The following is a 14,183-nucleotide window of genomic DNA, read 5'->3' as shown; positions in this document are numbered from 1 at the left end:
CACAATACCTAGTCCAACTCATCCATTGTCTCCATGGTTACATCTTATCTTCATCAGTGACTCTATACTAGAGTGCAACGAATATACTATGAGCATTCTCATTAAAATCAAATCTTAGTTCTGGCTATCGCTAAACAAAGATCTGAGGACATCCCATTACGGGTCACGTCAGACCGACCTTGCGCGAATTTGAACTCGCAACCGAATGACCGTTGTGTTTACAAACAAGTGACAACTGTCGCGGCGCCGAATACACTTACCGCTGCTAAATTACTTTTCTTTGTTTGTCAATTTGAATTTCTATTTCATTAAAACTATCATGTAATTGATATAGTACGAATGTAAGGGAGACGTGGTTGATTTTCCGTTAGTCTGCAATCTCGAACAAGTCTGATTTTACAAACAACAAAGTAAATTCATATGGAAAATGTGATCAGTCGTAAACCTGTTCACAATAAAATATGATGGCATTCCCAAAGACATAAACGAAAGTATAAATGTTACTACATTTAGGGTTTGCGGCCAAATGTAACGAAGGTGTCACGTTTGGAAGGAGCTTGTTTAAATTGCTGGAAAGGGAAGCAACTCTAGTCACAAGTCTATGTTCAATAACTGCCTGCAACTGTAGTGGGGCTTATGCGATATTGTGTCCACTATATCATTACTATATTATTACTCATTAAAGAATCTAGGTATCTGATTGGCCTGTCGACATCCTGTATGGATGTTATTGATGTGTTGATTGATGTGACGTTACTGAGCGCAGCTCATGTTATATGTTATGGTCATGGCGGCTATAGTTGTGTGCTTGTTTTGCTGTTTGCAAATTTGGTCTGTGTAAACATGAATTTTTTTTATAAAACATCACTAGGTATGATGATTTACAAATTCAATGGTATTTGTGTACTGGATGGCAGACGAAGTTTCATACGCAGAGAATAAGATTACATGTGTATTTGTTTCGTAAAAAAAGCCGGAAATAACTATCAGCTGTTTACAGATTATGGGTGATTTAGTTTAAAAAACACTTCATGTCATGGCCATAACTGTAAACAAAATTCATAGGAAGACCGAGGACTTTGTATCTCTAACGACTAATGTTCAATTCAAGATGAGTTCACTGTGAGTTGATGTGATTTGCTGGTCAGATCATACCATTTCACTGAAATTAATGTAAACAAAATTGAATGAAATCGTGGGGAAAAGCAGTATAATGGATTACAACGGAAGTCCAGATACACAATGAAGATGTTTATAGCCAGATAGTGTAATAATAGGACTAACTTGCAAAGATGAAGATATCGTAATATGAGAAGATGAATTAATTGTGCAAAATATGCCATATTTTATGGTTATTATCTTGATATAATAGCCTAGCCACTTACTCACTCCATGTAAAATATCATTTTTTTTATATTCCTCTGTATTTCAAAAGCGTAAGATTAATTTTGTCACAGGAATCAGCATGTACAGAATGTGATGGTGTTATCTGTGTGCTAATACAAAATACTCTTGCAGGATTACCTCCCTTAGTCATACAGGGATTACCCCCCTTTGATATAAAAACTTCAGGCAGCTTTCAAGTCATTAACTTCAGATCTGCAACCAATGAGATATATGTACCAGTGTGATGTACCAGTAACCATGGTAACACTGTTTCGGTGAGTGTGTGGAGGGGAATTACAATATGTATGAGGATACATCAAAATTGAGTGTTTTGGTATTGATATGAGAGTCGGAGTTTTTAAAGAGGTAGTGGAGGGATGTCACATTTTGAATTTGTAATATAGCAGGGCGTAGAATCATCCGACAGACGACATCCTTACCTTGTCAGCTTACTGACAGGGTTAACCCCCCTTGGTCACGGGACTCGGAAATTTTATGGCCGCTACATTGGCGCCCAACGTGGGGCTGAGCACGTTCATATTAAATTTGAGCAAAATAAGCCTCAGTACCCTACTATGCGGCCTGAGACGTGCCTTCTGTTGACAGGGAAGTATGTAGCTGGGCGTGGAGTCATCCCACAGACGACGTCCTTACCTTGTCAGCTTGCTGACAGAGTTAACCTCTTTGGTCATGTGGACAGGGCATCCGACCTCGGATCAGAAGGTCCGTGGTTTGAATCCCATCACAGGACTCGAAAATTTTATGGCCCCTACAGTAACATCAGTGGTGTTCCAATTAAAAAATCAGTGATTCATGTCCCAAAAACAGGGGAAGAAATGATACCGGGGTAAAGGAGCTCGTGAGATGTCCATATGTGGCAGTACAATTGTCTGAGGTGAACTGTTGCTGGCAAATTCATGGTTTATACAATGAATATTTTTTACATACCAGTACCGTCTATCCCATCTATAACAACCCCATCTATAACAACCCCACCTATAATGTGATGCTGTGTTGAAACCTTCAAAATCAATGCTAATTCATATGCCCCATGTACACTGTTACAAAGCAAAAGAATGGGAGTTCTGTGATTTGTTATTTAGAATGGGGTTGATCTTTATACAATAGACCTCTATTTTTCTGTAATTAAATCACAATTAAGCCCCTTTCATGCCCTCACTGTAGATACCAAAAACTTGCACTATAGACAGCGACATACGGTATTATTGATTAAAATGTTATCTTCGTTGTACATTTTTGAACTGGTCACAAGTATGTTGTCAGATAGGTGTAGATATGATTGCAGGGTATTGATGTATATGTAGATAGCGAGATTTTGCTGTCAGATTGTACAGAAGATTTACTGCTAGAATTACCGGGTTAGTCGCACGCACACTGTATTGAAGTGAATGAATAAATTGAGCATATTTTGTGGTTAGCTAGGTTTTTGTTGATCATGTTTGTTTATACTGAGAACTGGCATTTTATAGGACTGAAAAATGTACTGTTGGTTTAGAAAAAGTCCTTGACCTGTTGAGTGGATATGACTGTTGGCATTTCTTTCTGTGTGGCTAAGAGGGTCATGGGTATTTCAGTCGTCTAACGTGCCTCAACTCACAAATTTTACAGCAGGAACACACACACCGCCATCCAACCCCACCCCCTTAATTAATATCAAACACGGAACAGGAAGAAATGTTATTTCCAATAGTATGTCAGAGGCACGGGTGGCCCAGTCGTCTAAGGCGCTGCGATTTGCTGTGCAGAGTTGCGGCCCTTGGGCACGACAGAAACCAATAATTGTCAGTTCAAATCCTGGTTTCCCAGCACCATGGATTTCACCAAAGTGGTAAACGTCTGAGACCTACATCACTTCAGGCTTTCCTCCCATATTAAGCTGACACGCTGTTCAAAGCAGCGTTCCTTGGGCACGCCAGAAACCTACGATTGTGGGTAGCGAATCCCGGTTCGCCCCGATTATGTTTCTAGGTTTGTCAGCACCATACCCGTGCTCGTGGGTTTCACCGAAGTGGTTAACGTCTGAGGCCTGCATCACTTTGGGCTTTCCTCCCACATTAAGCTGACACACCGCGATATGACTGGAATACTGTTAAAAGCGGCGTTAACCCAACTCACTCACTCACTCAAAGCAGCATTAAACACAACTCATTCACTTGATGGTTAAACGATTGGGCCTCAATAAATAAATGTTTAAAATATAAACTCATTGTCTATGTCTATCATGTGGGTGGGAATTAAAATCTGATAGTTTATGAGGACTAGAGCAGGTCTGCCAAAAGAGGTTTCAGTCTCTCAAATGAAATTATGAAAATATTTATCTTACTCCCTGATCCAATAGAAGCCCCAGGGATTTTTTACCCCACTTTTTTTAAAAACCCTATCTGTGATCAGGTATGTGTAGGAATACTGAATTGGGTTTTAAACGATCCTTCCTCCTGATGTGGTTTGTAAGCTCCATCTGGTCTGTCTCCTCAGTCGATTGGGGCGGTCGGGTAGCCTAGTGGTTAAAGCGTTCGCTCGTCACGCCGAAGACCCGGGTTCGATTCTCGACATGGGTTCAATGTGTGAAGCCCATTTCTGGTGTCCCCTGCCGTGATATTGCTGGAATATTGCTAAAAGCGGCGTAAAACCATACTCACTCACTCACTCACTCACTCCTCCGTCGATTGTAAAATATGTATGTAAAGTTCACCTGTAGGGTCATGAGCAGCTTGGTAAATGAGAAAACAGGAATATATTTTTCTAGTTATTTATTTTTGAAGTTAATAACAGTGCTACAATGACAAGAATCTAGGCGTAATCTGTGCTTCCTGGCCAAGTCCACAAGTCTGACAGGGCTATTGAGGCATTGTGTCAAACTTCATATGGCATTATTTTTTCTCTCGCAAAAATCAGAAATCGATTGGTTCAGTCATAGTTGAAGCTAACAAGAGGTGCAGGTGAGGTGTAAGTGACAATACTTAGTTAACATGGGACTGCCTCCGTGGTCTTGTGATAGAGCCTCCACCCGTAGAGCGGAAGGTCCGGGGTTCGGTCCCCGGCCGCGTCATACAAAAAGACGTTAAAAGATGGTACTTGTTGCTACCCTGTCTGGCGCTCAGCATTAAGGGGCTAAAACAAGGACTGGTCGGCTCGGAGTCAGTATACTGTGTCTGAGTGGGGTATTCATGTTAAACTGCGGCATGGTATCTCAGTGTGCTAGCACTATAAATCGGCAGCAGTCCGGACTAGTACAAGCAGCCACACACCCACCCGTGCATGCACGTCGCTATATAAGTGCAATAATCTTGGATGCGACGTTAAACCCAATTTACCTCACCATAGTTAACATGGACTTCAGCCCCTGCTACCATGACGATATCATCCTGTTTCTATGGACACAACTGAATGATAAAATAACCACTGATAACTATGTTCTTATTTTTCAAATTGTGATATGTTTTTTAAGTCCAAAACTTCAAATTCCTGTCTTTCTTTTTTTAAAGATTTAATATGAACTGGTGTAAAATTTGGTTCATGTTTTACCTTCTGAGATTTATTTGCTTAAATTGAAAGTTAAACAAATCTAAAATTTCAATTTCAACTTTTGTCATTCAATTTTCATGTTCTTTACAGTTATGTTGAATTGTCTGGTTATTTTCAGTTTTTTATTTAACTTTATGTTTTCAAGAGCTTTATATGATAGCTGTTGCTTTTGTCTTTGAATATATAATAGTTATACTTATAGTGTATAATCATAACTGTGTTTGATTATTCTTATTGAAAGAGGGCAGTCGGGTAGCCTAGTGGTTAAAGCATTCGCTTGTCACGCCGAAGACCCGGGTTCGATTCCCGACATGGGTACAAAGTGTGAAGCCCATTTCTGATGTCCCCGCCGTGACATTGCTGGACTATTGCGGCGTAAAACCAAAACTCACTCACTCGCTCTTATTGAAAGAGTCTCTGTAGGATTTGAAAATTTCCCCAAGAACATGTTGACTAAATTAATTGGGTGGACAATTTACTTGGTTGATTGTGTCGTAGTGACCTGGCTTCATGAGACGATGCTCATAATATCAATCCCTTTGCCTTGTCCTGACCATCTTCCTGAAGGCAACAGCAATAACTGACTTTAAAGTTCAACTATGTCAAACTATGCTGGAAATCTGGAGTTACATTTTGGCTGGACCAACGAGTCTATGCATAGACGAATCAAAATCTCCTAACGAACAAGGCATCCAGTGAATTTCAACATGCAGATTTTGGTCGACTGCAGGATTTGCCAAGCATGTGTACTGTCAACTGGGTGTTGACAGATATTTTGCAAATATTTACATGTTTTTAATCAAGGTGCTCAAGTGATCAGATGTACTTTGCGGGGTAAGACCTATTTTTTTACAATATAGATCTTGATTATCAATTGGATTGCCTTGACTGGGGGCCACAATTATTTTTTAAGCAAATGCAAGTGATTTGAGAGATGGAATCTAATTGATCAGTAGGAGGGATATAGAAAGGACAGAACTCGTAATAGCCACTGGTGGCGCTATGATCGACCCTGAAAATCCCAGCCTAATTTGGCAAGGGTGGAAACTGGACTTTTATAGACAGTTAACTCCCTTGCCTCAGGATGATGGGTCCAGAGTTGATTATTTTCAGTCTGCCATCTCATACCTTGAGTATTGCAGAGGGTGTAATTAAACAAAAAAGTAACAAACTGTGATTGGCAGTTTTTATGCCCTTCAGCATCTTGCAGAGTATCTCTCCAGTGCATCATGCTTGTCATATATCATGCATATTGCAGCTTGAATGTGTATTGGAGGGCCACAATGGTCGCACATGACCGAGTATCTCTCAAGTGCATCATGCTTGTCATATATTATGCATATTGCAGCTTGAATGTGTATTGGAGGGCCACAATGGTCGCACATGACCGAGTATCTCTCAAGTGCATCATGCTTGTCATATATTATGCATATTGCAGCTTTTATGTGTATTGGAGGGCCACAATGGTCGCGCATGACCGAATATCTCTCAAGTGCATCATATGTCATATATATTGTAGCTTTAATGTGTATTGGGGGGCCACAATGATCGCACATGACCGAGCATCGCTCAAGTGCATCATATGTCATGTATATTGCAGATTTAATGTGTATTGGAGGGCCACAATGGTCGCACATGACCGAGCATCGCTCAAGTGCATCATATGTCATGTATATTGTAGCTTTAATGTGTATTGGAGGGCCACAATGGTCGCATATGACCGAGCATCGCTCAAGTGCATCATATGTCATGTATATTGTAGCTTTAATGTGTATTGGAGGGCCACAATGGTCGCACATGACCGAATATCTCTCAAGTGCATCATATGTCATATATATTGTAGCTTTAATGTGTATTGGAGGGCCACAATGGTCGCACATGACCGAATATCTCTCAAGCACATCATATGTCATATATATTGTAGCTTTAATGTGTATTGGAGGGCCACAATGGTCGCACATGACCGAATATCTCTCAAGCACATCATATGTCATATATATTGTAGCTTTAATGTGTATTGGAGGGCCACAATGGTCGCACATGACCGAATATCTCTCAAGCACATCATATGTCATATATATTGCAGCTTGCATGTGTATTGGAGGGCCACAATGGTCGCATATGACCGAGCATCGCTCAAGTGCATCATATGTCATATATATTGTAGTTTTAATGTGGGTCCGATGGCCACAATGACCTATAAAAATGGATAGTACTTGATGGTTGGTCGTACATGGGAGAATATCTTTCCAGTGCATCATGCTTGTCATATAACCTGTATATTGGAGCTTGAATGTCTATTGGCGGGCCACAATGGCCTATATGAATGGACAGTACTTGAATGGATGGTCACCAGGTTATGATGACAAAATCACCCAGGTCCCACATTCTTACAAATGATGAATTGGCATACTTAAACCTTTGCTGAGCAAGCAAGGTATTTTCAAAGTGAGTGAGTGAGTTGGGTTTAACGTCGCTTTTAACAGTATTCCAGTTATATCACGGCGTGTCAGCTTAATGTGGGAGGAAAGCCCGAAGTGATGCAGGTCTCAGACGTTTACCACTTCGGTGAAACCCATGAGCACGGGTATGTTGCTGACAAACCTAGAAACATAATTGGGGCGAACCGGGATTCAAACCCACAATCATAGGTTTCTGGCGTGCCCAAGGGATGCAACTCTGCACAGCGAATCGCAGCGCCTTAGACGACTGGGCCACCCGTGCCCCCGTATTGTCAAAGACATTGGCAAAGAAATGAGGGATTTCTGATTTTTGTATTTTGAGGATGTTTGGGGAATGTATTGTATGTGTGTGTAGGATCTCATTCTGACTTGTTCACAGTATGACAGTATGATAATCATGATAATGAATGTTGAATTTGCTGCCAATGACAGTTCTTCTTCCAGTTGTGCAACTGTTCACAATGTAAATATTGCTTGCCATGATGTAATATGCTACTGGGATTTTTGTATTCTTATAGCTTTCTCATTTGTCTTAGATGTATAATTCATGCTTGGAGCACACTGTGTAACATATTGCACCAGTGGTATGGATGAGGAAATGATTTTATCACACAATATGGGCAGATGAATCAAAGCACAGTCACTGATAATCTGGAGTTACCTCCCTTTATATTCAAAACATGGCCTGATAGAATTAACATTGGTTAGAAAAGCAAAATATTATTATTGCACTTGATCAAATAAGTGTAAACAATGTTAAGATCCTGCTATGTCCAAACTTCAATCAATTTGTATTCAGTTTTTCCATGAATGCCAAAACTAGTTATTATTTTCTATACTGTTCAAGATAGGCAGGTTTATAAGGCATTATGTATTTTTTTGGTTGGTTTACATGACAGACCAACCAAAACCATGGAAATTAGAAGAAAAAATGACTTCTTTTTTTTGGAGGGTTGGGGGCAACTCTATTTTACAATCAGGTGAAATGAAAAAAACTGAGATTTTATCACCACTCATCAAAGAAATGGTGAATATTATGTAACAAATGGTATCAATCTCATTAAAATCAGATGTTAGTTCTCACTACCACAAAACAAAGATCTGAGGACATCCCATTAGGGGTCATGTCAGAACGACCTTTCATCCAACCAATCAGAGCGTCGCTTACCAGATCATGAAAGTGACAGTCGGAATGTGATCTCTAATCATGTAACCTCGAAAACATTAACACAGGGTATTCCGGACGATGGTTACGGGCTAAACGACTGAATCCATACAATATGGACAATCTATTAGCCATTCCAGAATGTTCTTTTGTTCAGGTTTCAATTTTTTAATCGAGTATTTGTCAAAATATGTTTCGAAGCGTAGTCGCCAATTTGAAATTAGTGCCATAAAGCACGAGAAAGCTGCTTTCTGATTGGCTAATGTTGACTTCTTGTCAGTCATTCCATTGGTCGGTCAAAGTTCGCAAAAGGTCGGTCTGGCGTGACCCGTAATGGGATGTCCTCAGATCTTTGTTTAGCGGTTGCGAGAACTAAGATCTGATTTTAATGAGATTGAAAATTGTATATTCTAACTGTAAACCCAATCGATTATCTTTAAGTATCTTGCTATGTTAAAACTTAGTAAAAGCACTAATCTGGAAGTTGAATTTCATTTCTGAAAATATTTCAACCATCTACGTTGGAAATTTGGCCTCAACTTGTGTAAACCAACTAATAAAAACAAAAGGCCAAAGAGTCTATGCTTCATTGCAGTTAATGCTTAGGTCTGGATATTAAGTCTAACTTAACATTTCAGTCAGAAATACAGGTTGATATTGGTGATATGACAACCTGGACCCCAGTTCCACAACTGATGTTGAGAGCTGAGACTTGGGTAACTCGGGTACTCGGGTTGGGGGGGGGGGGGGGGGGGGGGGGGGAGGGGCTGAGGAGGACCCGGGTACCCACATCACTACCCCGACCCATTAACTTTTTAATGCCGTTAACAATAAAACTCAATGGTTACACTACAAGTATAGCTAATGTTCTTTCTCACTATGCAGGCATTTGATCTGACTTTTATATGTTTGAGTCAGGATAAAGCGTCTATCAACTGCATTGTGTACATGATCATGAATCTAAATAGTTTTTGCCAGGGCTGTGGTGAAACAATTCCCATTCGGACATTTTGTACCCAACTCTTGAGATCTACAGCGGGTATCCGGGTAGGGCCGGGTAATAGGGTGTCGGGTACCCGGGTAGTAAATTTGGACTTGTCCCACCCCTACTATGTTGGGGGTCATGAGTGAGTGAGTGAGTTTGGTTTTACGCCGCTTTTAGCAATACTCCAGCAATATCACGACGGGGGACACCAGAAATGGGCTTCACACATTGTACCCATGTCAGGAATCGAACCCGGGTCTTCGGCGTGACGAGCGAACACTTCAACCACTAGGCTACCCGACCGGCCCTGGGAGTCATGATCATCTTGGCACAATGATAGCTTGATGGAATTGGAACCCTGTTCATTCGGCACTTGCACTCTCCATAGCCTTCCTATCAAAATCACTGTTTTTGATTGTGAGGGGGATTTTTTGCATTAAATCATGGTTAAAAACTTATTATTATTATTATTACTACCATATTCGACATATTAAGCGCCCAGGGCACTCTCAAAATAAGAAACAGGGGGCTCTTATTAGAATATTAATTTTGTGAGAAAAAAAACAGTTAAAAGATAAATTTCGGGGTTTATGCGGACAGTCTGAAATGTTTATGTACGACAGATATATTTTCCAAGAATTTAATTGCCCATAATTAAGGGTGCATATAACACACGAGTGCGTATTATACGCGAACAAATAAGTCTTGTGTAGATTGATCAATCGGAAGGGGTGCTAATTGGGATTGTTCACTAGCCAATATATCAGCAAATATCGCCGTCGGCGTTTATTTGAGCGGGGCGCTTATTATGTTGAATACGGTAATTGCGTTGTCATCATACTCTGACCTAGGACAGCTTGTTGGCATATGTTTATGTTTGACACCCAACTTACCCTGATGACCCTTCAGTAATGACTTGGAGTATAAAGATGGTTTGAATTTGCGCCCACATAGTATCAATGAATCATGTGCAGATGTAATTAGAAGCTTAAGATATCCAAGTATAAGTGTTTTTTGTACACAGTGTGATGTACATAGAGGATTCATCACGAGTGTTTTTTAATATGGGAAATATCAACCGAGTCTTAGTTAATCAGTATTTACCGAGTCTTTGGCGAGGCAAATACCGATTAACGGGACGAGGTTGATATTTCCCATATTAAAAAACACGAGTGATGAATTCTATTTATCATTTTCACATTTTTGCTTCCCTTTTAAGGAATAATTGCATTAACATTTTCATCAGCAACTTGTCGAAATCTTACGTATAGATCGTGCGTAGTGATACATGTTTTCCATAGCCGTGTAAACCAAAATATACAACCTCTTAACTCCTTTATGGCATATTCCTTCGCTAATTTGCATACTTATGTCATTGGGGTATGACATACATGTTTTTATGTCATAAGCTTATGTCATGGATAAAGGCTTTAGTTAAATGATAAAGAGCTTTATCTTGCATGCATGTTGACAAATTGTTGTAATCCTGAATCAGGACAAACTGTACTTGCATCAAGTATTTTTCTTCAAACGGACCAGAAACTTGTATTGTAAGCATCTTGAAACGAGTGGGATCATTTAATGTATAGTGCAAGGTGTTTTTCTTCATTGGTTCAGGTTCTGTAAACCCAGAATTTCAAATGTGGAATAAACTGTCATTTTTCTTTCATAGCAATCTCATTAAAATCAGACCTCAGTTCTCGCAAAATGGGATGTCCTCAGATCTTTGTTTAGCGGTAGCGAGAACTAAGATCTGATTTTACATGAGATTGCTTTCATAGTGAAACAAGTTTCAGTACTAACACTCCCTGTTGAAGTGTAAGGGTAGAAGCTTGTGATGTTCTAAAATTATAAGCAGCTCTTTTCTTTCAATTTTTATCCACATGGGGTAATTTGTTTTTTTAGATCATTGACCAAGTTATTAATTCAGATCTGAAACCTGCTCCGTGATGCTTGATGCTTTAAAAAGTTTCTCAGCAGCCCTGGAAAAGAGCTGGGATGTATTAGGACCGTGTGAAAATCTTTGAATGCAACCTCTTCCTAGAAGGTCTTTGAATATATGACAGGTCTTGTTGAAATCTTTCAACTTAACTTTGCCCTTGTACTGAAAGGGGGCACGGGTGGCCCAGTCGTCTAAGGCACCATGATTCGCTGTGCAGAGTTGTGTCCCTTGGGCACGCCAGAAACCTACCATTGTGTGTTCGAATCCCGGTTCGCCCCGATTATGTTTCTAGGTTTGTCAGCACCATACCCGTGCTCGTGGGTTTCACCGAAGTGGTAAACGTCTGAGACCTGCATCACTTCAGGCTTTCCTCCCATATTAAGCTGATACGCCTTGATGTAACTGGAATACTGTTAAACGCCACGTTAAACCCAACTCACTCACTCTTGTACTGACTTGAAAAATCCTTTTAATTCTGTTGATTATAATGATGTTACAACTGATTTTCTTCTTGAATAACGTTTAATTTGTGCTATATTTTCTGAAACTAGAAACATCTTATATTTGAAACTATTTGAGTATCAGTGACATGCATTGTTTAACACTGTTTTCAATTTGATGTCACAAATAAATCCTGGTTGTATGTTATACAAGTGCAGTGTTATCTTGCAGTGCTTGGTTTTACCTAGGGTCTCAGTATTCTCGCCGACTTTTGAAACTGCCAGTCCTTGGGACCGGCAACAACAAATTACAGTCAGCTTAATGTGGGAGGAAAGCCCAAAGTGATGCAGGTCTCAGACGTTTACCACTTCGGTGAAACCAAGAGCACGGGTATGGTGCTGACAAACCTAGAAACATAATTGGGGCAAACCAGGATTCGAACCCACAATCATAGGTTTCTGGCGTGCCCAAGAGACGCAACTCTGCACAGCGAATCGCGGCGCCTTAGACGACTGAGCCACCCGTGCCCCCGTATTCGAATCAAGTACTGTATCAGTGTTTAACCTATGATAGTCCTTTTTTTCTGCAAGATAGATTATACCATTAGGGCTACATGAAGTACCTGCGTTTTGATTGGTTGAGCATAAACGTTTCACTGCCTTCATCCAGTATCAAGGTTCTGATTGGCTACAAATCAGTTCTGGCATCCTTCATGTGCGATCTGGCTAGTCATTTGCTAAGAAATTAGGTTATATAATACAGAAAGCTGACTCAAGGTTACTAATTTGAGTTGGGATAAAATGCCCTTGCACAAAGAGGATGCACAGATCTGTCACAGCTAGCTGTTGGACAGTGTCTGATTAGTTTAGTGGTACTAGTCTGGCTAATGTTTGAAGTGCATAATGTATTTGTGAAAATGTCCCAGCTTTATATTTTTATTTACTTATTTATATATATATATATCTGTTTATATATATATTGCTGTATTAGTACCATATGTGAATGGAAATAGTATCATGCAACCAAAATAACGTCTTCAGTAATAAAAGATTTTTTGTTAAAAAGTGCTGTGTTGAAAAATCATTTGATGATGTTTGCAAGAAATCCATATGAACATGTAGAAATTACTCATTGTACTCAGTGCATCATTTTTGTGGTACAAGAGCTGAGCAAGTGAGGCTTTCAGGTAATTATTGGTGACCTGGTTGTCAGTGACAAGCTCCTTTGCCTGTTCTAGATATTTCCTGGCCACTGCGGTGGGGCTGAGTAATGGGAATAATAAAAATCTTCATCATAATAATAATAATAATGTTTGTTGTTTAACGCCGCACTCAGCAATATTCCAGCTCTATGACATCGGTCTGTAAATATCCAGTCTCGACCAGACAATCCAGTGATTGACATCATGAGCCTTGATCTACGCATTTGGGATACGGTGACATGCATCAACCAAGTCAGCGAGCCTGACCACCCGATCCTTCAGTAGCCATCTGCGACAAGCATAGTCACCTTTGACGACTAGAAAGGGTTCCTGAAGACCTATTCTAACCCAGATCTTCATGTGTCAATAAAGATAGACATTTTGTTTATTATATTTATAGTGAATGCACCATAAAACACTCGATACCTGTTGGGTCTAGTCCTTGTTCCAGTGTGATGGGTGTCTGCCCGGAGAGAGGAAGGTCGATGCTTGGCATTAAGGGGGAAGTTACAAGGACTGGTCACCACGGGGTCAGTTTACTGTGTTGAAGTGGGGTATTTGTATTAAAACTGTGGCGTGGTATCTCGGTGGGTTATCATTGTTAAACCTAAGTAGATCCTAGTAGTACACACACACACACACACACACACACATCAAAATCAGATCTTAGTTATCGCTACCTCTAAACAAAGATCTGAGGACATCCCATTAGGGGTCACGTCAGACCGACCTTGCGCGAACTTTGACCGCAGGAACTTTGACCGACCAATGGAATGACCAATCAGAAGGCAGCTTTCTCGTGCTCTACGGCACTAATTTCAAATTGGCGACTACGCTTCGAAACATATTTTGACAAATTCTCGATAACAAATTTGAAACCTTAACAAAAGAACATTCTGGAATGGCTAATAGATGGTCTAGATTGTATGGATTCAGTCGTTAAACCCGTAACTATCGTTCGGAGTTTTGAGTTTTCGATGTTGCATGATTAGAAATCACATTCCGACTGTCACTTTCATAATGTGGTAAGCGATGCTCTGATTGGTTGGATGAAA

The sequence above is a fragment of the Haliotis rufescens genome, unplaced genomic scaffold, assembly GCF_023055435.1.
Source record: "Haliotis rufescens isolate VD_foot unplaced genomic scaffold, xgHalRufe1.0.p SCAF_25, whole genome shotgun sequence".
NCBI lineage: Eukaryota > Metazoa > Mollusca > Gastropoda > Lepetellida > Haliotidae > Haliotis > Haliotis rufescens.
This window is presented reverse-complemented; position numbering follows the sequence as displayed.